Raw genomic sequence first — 6,055 nt, 5'->3', positions numbered from 1 at the left:
GGGGGGAGGGGGGACCCTTTCAACCAGCACTCCATGCGCTGCTGCGGGGGATGCTGGAGCCCCCGCTGGAGGATCAGAGAGGTCTCCAGAGGAGTGCGGTCGGGAGGAGCTTACCTGCCAATGATGCCTCGCCACCCCTCCTCCTCCTGACGCACCACAGCACGGGAGGGAAAAAAACAAATAAGCTACAACACAAACAAGCTAGAGTTGTCTGTTTTGCTCCCGCTGGTCTCATAGTTACGTAGTTTTTGCCACATCAGCAACTTTGGGTACCCAAAGGAGTGTCCTCTTGACCTGCGGTCTGCAACGAGTCGTTCCCTGTTGCCGGCGGGAACGAATGGGAAGGCTTCCTTCCTCAGTCAGAATAGCGTATCCATGCGATTTCGAGAGGTGGAGGTCCTATGGTAGAATATATCGTTTTTCATGTGCAACTTTTATTTAACGTTCAAACCCACGTTTTTTAACCACGTGCTCGCTCCGCAGAGAGATTCAATTCTTGTTTGAATGCCGAATGCCCTAGGGGTGACATGGACAATGAGGACAATTACTCTGACACAAAAAAGGTCGCGAGGTGAAGCGTGTCATTACGCGCAAATTACATCGTCAGATTACACTGTAAAAAATACGTTCTTAATTTTCAGAGACTTTGTTATATATTTCAGCGGCATTTGTCGTAGCACAACAAGGTTTGTTAAAGTAATATTTTTCAAAATAATTAGATGTTTCCTGACGATGTTTACTTTTATAAATAAGCGCTTTTCCTTTTTCCGAACGACCATTGCAGTTGCACTTAAGTGTCGTTGTTCAACAAAAATAGAAAATTAAAAATTTAACAAACTTGTTGTTACTTCAAATTATTTCTTCAGTGCAGTAGAAAGGTTTGTCATGCCGTTGCCACGTCCTGTTTACTACAGGGCACGACGTAGTTATAGACGACCGAGATAATTTCTTCTCCAGCTGAAACACAAGGATGGCGAGGCGGAATAAACAAAAACGACAGCGAACGAGGCGAACGAACAAAAAAATAAAAGTAAGAAGAGACGACGCATTCTCACTTGTCGGGCGTCGACGGCGACGGCGGCGCGGGGGGCGAGTTGTCAACGACAAACAAGTCGTCGATTTTCACTGGCGTGGCGGAGCGTGGCTATCAGTCTTTGTGGTGTTTGGTTTGCTGACGCTGTCTGCGCGGCTCGGTGGTGACGCGCAGGCGTTGGCTCTGGACAGGTGGTGGCGCGCCGATGCACTCGGCGCCCGCTGGGTAGGCAGCCGTTCTGCCTCAGGTGTGGATATGGTCGCCTACGTCGGCACTCGGCGACGCGGGCCCGCTGATGGTCTCCACTCGGCGATTCACTCTCTCGCACACACTTGTCCACTCCTTGCTCACTCCGGATAGTTATTGAAAGGGGTTCGTAAATAATGAGACTCCGGGTTACTACTGTTGCAGCACTGACTCGACACACCGGGATCAGGTATCTACACTTGCACTTTCACTGACTGACCCTAACGGGCGTGACTCTATAGTCCGACCTAACGGTGGACAGGGACCCACGACCAGCGTGGTCCCGAACCGAACGGTTTGAGGTGTAAAACTAGACTGGCTCTCTTCGGCAGCGGGTGAGACCCGCTCCAGCATCATATCTCAATATCTTATGAGTGGTGCGCTCAATCGGCACGCGTAACTAACTATCTCAGGCGTTGCCCCTGTGCTGCGCCGGGCGTCGGCGCGCGTGCCTGGCCGAGGCGCGTGCCCGGCCGAGGCGGGGCGGGACCGCGAGTATCAGCGTGGTGACGCTGATATGGCGGAGCGTGGCGCGGCGGTGTAAAGGGCGGGGGAATGGCAGTGGGGCGTTTTGATTGCGCATGATTCCCATCTGTTTACCCGTTCAAGTGTCCCTCCCGCCGGAGCCATTTCTCTCTGTCGCAGTCAATGCGTCAAGTTTTAGTGAGTTCTCCGGGGGGACATGTCGTTCTGTTCCGCCTCTTCTCTCTCTCACTCTTTTCTCCTTTCTCCTTCCCTCCCCCTCTCCATCCGATGGACTTCCTATTTCCGCTCTCGCTTCTCCACTTCGTCCAAGACGAAAACTTTTCGGCCGGACTTTTACACGCCGCCGCCCACGCAGAGCAGAGTAGAAGGAGGGGGGGAGCGAGAGCGCGGCAGGCGGGGACACACAGTGGGGGCGGCAACGAGGACCGGGGCGGGGCGCCGGTGAGAGAACCTGAACGTGTACAGTCCGCACGGCAATCACCGTCATCACGGACTGTATGAGCGGCCGCCGCAACCCCCACCCTTTGTTCACACGCTCAGCTCGCATTAGGGGCGACGCCGGAACATTGCCGCGGGACCACCGTGTCGCGACAAACACACGCTGCGATTAGCTCGGCGCGCGGGTCACGCGGCGGCTTCCACCGGCCACCTTCCACCACAACAACACGCGCCGCCGTCGTGCGGGAGAGGGGGAGGGCTGGCGGAGAGAAAGGCGGAGGAGGAGGTCGATTGCGCCCAATCTTTCACTTTGCTGGCCGCCGCCACTGCCGCCGGACCGGAGAGCAAAACAGGTGTATGTGTACAGTACAGTCTGTGGCAGCAGCGGAGAGTGGGGGAAAAGGGGTAGCAGGCGGGGGGTTATTGCGAGCGGTCTGGGTGGACGCGAGAGGGGGGGTGGAGAAAGGCAATAAAGGTGGTGCCGGCTTCTCATTTTTCTCAGGGCAGCCGGTCGTGTTGCTCCAACGTAAATTAATATCCTCTTGTTTATCGCTCGGATCGCACGCGCGGCGGATTACACCTGGTTGGGCGAGAGACGATGATTTGGGTGGGACGGACGCCTTTCATTGTTCCGGGAACGTGCAATGACGTTTCCTTTCCACGGAGCCCGCTCCGTTGCCATCGAAATAATACAACTTTGTTGGCGATTCCTCCTGTGCTGTTGAAAAACAGAAGTTACACCCAAACAGGAGCAGAGCGCACGGCAAAAATAGTGTCCTACCTGTATATCAAGACCTGGTCTTAAATGCCACTTGCGTTCTCCAAAAGATCCAAGACCGGGTCTTGAAATACAAGAATTTTTTTTTTCACCGCGTTGTTCAATTGACCGATTCTGTCAAAGCCGCAAAAGCGACACCCTTTTGACGCTTTACTTACGGTCCATACGGACTACTCACTTCCTTCGAATAGCTTCGCAAGTATACAACACATAGTTATTGAAATGGACACGAGTGTCGATGGAAAGTCATAAACAACAACGAAATCACGCGTATGAATAAGCACGGCATTGTGAAAATTTCATCAAGTTGTTGCAATAAAAAGCTCGAAAATGTTTTGCAACGTTGCAAAGAACGAAGGATATAGTTTGAAGAATTTTACAGTGCGGGTGTGGGAAATGTAGAGCAGGATACGGAGGAGACGGGAATTGTACGGGATGGAGGGGAGAGCTAGGCGGCCACGCCCTGCCGCACTATTACGCTTGATAGTGGGAACACTACCTCGCATAACGGGCGGCCCAGTACAGTGCTCAGTGTTTCCGGTAAGGCAATAAACCGTTCTGCACAAAAAGCCACACGGGTTACACACTCAGGGTTACAGTCGGAGTCCTCGGAGAAAACCCAAAGGACACACGAAGTCGGAGTACTACTTTGTCAGACCGGGACACAGGAGCACACCAGCATCTGTGTGGACCCCCATCGCCAATTCCTCATGATTTTCCACCAACGACCGCAATTTGCCGGCCTGTGGAGGAGCGTTGCCACTGTTGCGGTCACACACAGGGAGCAAGGGCGAAATTAGCGGTGGGATAATCGAAACGAGGCCTGCCAGGGGCCAGGGGTAGGTATGAGGCCGGCCGCACTCGGAGCCTGCTACACAACAACAGACCCGCTGAAACAGGAAACAGCCACCCCACGCGCCACGGATACTTCACAATATCCACACAACGCACACACACACAATAAACAACAACAACAAAACTAGCCTGATTTTTATTTTTTATTTTTATTTTTGAAATTCAAAGAAAAGGAGAGAAGAGAAAACTTGGTGTGTTCCGCAGCAGGCGTTTCGTGTCGTGTACGGTTTCGCGAAAGGCCGCCGTTTCGCTTGACTCGCTCAACGCGATATCCAAATGAGGCCGAAGCCCCACAGCAAAGCAAAGCAAAGCCAGGGCGTTTGGGCGAACAATAGGTGCGGACTTTTGTTCCGGCCAGACGCCGAGGCCGGGCCGCCTTCACCCCGACCAGCGCACTACGCAGTAAAAGTTTTCCCCATCTCTCCGCGCAGCCACCGCACCGAGTCCAGTAGTGCCACTCCGCTTCGTCTGTGTCGCCGCCAGAATTTACTTGGCATTCTTGTTCTACTTTTGGGCTCCTGCATAGTAAATCCAGAGGGAGATAAGTGTCGTGCAAGGCTGCACTGCTGCGACGCACACTCAAGGCGATAACTATAGCAAGGACGCTCGCTGCTCTCTTCCTCCTGCTGCCACGACAAAAAGGGGCAAAACAAAAGTAAAAACAACAACACTGCGCGCTGCCGTGTCGGACTTATGGCTTGTTAGACAAAACATATAGCCTTTACAGAAGAACATGACGCCACGACTTTAGTGTCAGTTTTTTTAAACGGCAAAACTAACTTAATGGTTATAGATCCCCATACGTATGGCAGATCCATCCGCTCTTGTTGGAATATCGACTGAACCTACATTTTAGCCCAGCTTCGCACACACACACGCACACAAACACACACACACACTGGCACACACGTGCGTTCGGTAGAAAAGGGTCCGATAGGGCCCAAGGAGAGCTCCACTGTGTGGGGGCTTATGAAGTTTGTACGAGGTGCAGACCAATCAGAGCGCCAGCTGCTGCACGCGAGGCAATAAGAGACAGGGCTGGCCGGCCGGCGAGCATACGCAGCCACCCCGCTCAGGGCCCCTCCCCTCAACATGCCACTTCCTGTTTCTCCACCCCTTTGCCAAGTGTCTGAGGTAAGCAGCTGCAAGTAACTCACAGGCGCGAAATAGACAAACTCTCCGACAACTTCCTTGTTGTTATATAGCCTCGAAATTCACCTTACTCATCCAGGCACTTTTGTTCTTTTTTCAAATTTCATTTTTTTTTTGCCTTATCTTGAATACAAGCAAAGCACGCATTATCCTTGCATCATGGGCGGCTGCTGGCAAAGTGTGCAGGCCAGCCCACTCCAGACCGGCATCATCACGTCTGAGGCAAAAGCTAGCGAGGCGAGGGGTCAATAATGCTGACTCATCTCCTCTCTCTCTCTCTCTCTCTCTCTCTCTCTCTCTCTCTCTCTCTCTCTCTCTCTCTCTCTCTCTCTCTCTCTCTGCTCCTCCCTCTTTCTCTAAAGGTCGTCACGACGCGCCGGGCCTCGTAAATTAAAGTCCGTCTCGAAAGAAAAATACAGTGGCGCGGCTGAGCTGAGCTCAGCCTGTAGGCCAGTCTTATCATTACGGGCCGCACCGCACGGCCGCGCCGGGAGGGTGATGGGGGTGCCCGGGGTGGCTGCACCCGCAGGCGGCGGCGGCGGTGCCGGCAACGGCCAATACGGTGCGCTAATTTTCAGACAGCTTCAAAAGACTGTCTGTATTATATTAGAAAGAAAAGCTACCACCCACCCGCTCATCGCTCCCTGTATAGCACAGGGCGAGGGCGGTCGCCTTCGTGTATTTTTTGTAGATTTAGAAAAATCTCAATGCACAACATTATTAGGCTAAGAGAAAAGAACAGTGCGGGCCCTATTTATTGTCCAAGTCTCGCTTCAGGTAAATCCAGCAAAAACAAAAGGCGAGCTTTATCTTTCTCTCTCTCTCTCCCTGCCATGACCATGATCGGTCGCTCTCTCGTTAATAAGCCATCAAACAAACCAACGGAACCGAACGGAACGGCAGTGATCCAAACAATGCCATCCAAACGCGTGATTGTAACCCGGCAGGATGGGGTCGTGACAAGCCGTCAGAGCGAGGGGGTGGAGGATGAAGGTTCAGCCGGACGTCCATTTCAAGGAGGAACCGGGTCCGGGGCGGGGTGCAATGAGGCAGGGTGTGGTAGGGCG

General features: G+C 53.1%; 1 protein-coding gene across 2 annotated transcripts in view; it reads right to left on the bottom strand.

Annotated features, from left to right (window-relative positions):
* The window catches only part of LOC113218286 (somatostatin receptor type 2-like), a 145,487-nt gene that overhangs the window by 45,680 nt on the left and 93,752 nt on the right, over nucleotides 1-6,055 (bottom strand). The window lies entirely within an intron of this gene.

This window comes from Frankliniella occidentalis, unplaced genomic scaffold, assembly GCF_000697945.3.
Source record: "Frankliniella occidentalis isolate FOCC.00 unplaced genomic scaffold, Focc_3.1 Scaffold22, whole genome shotgun sequence".
NCBI lineage: Eukaryota > Metazoa > Arthropoda > Insecta > Thysanoptera > Thripidae > Frankliniella > Frankliniella occidentalis.
Note: the sequence above shows the minus strand (reverse complement) of the source record. Positions and strands in the feature narration are given on the sequence as shown.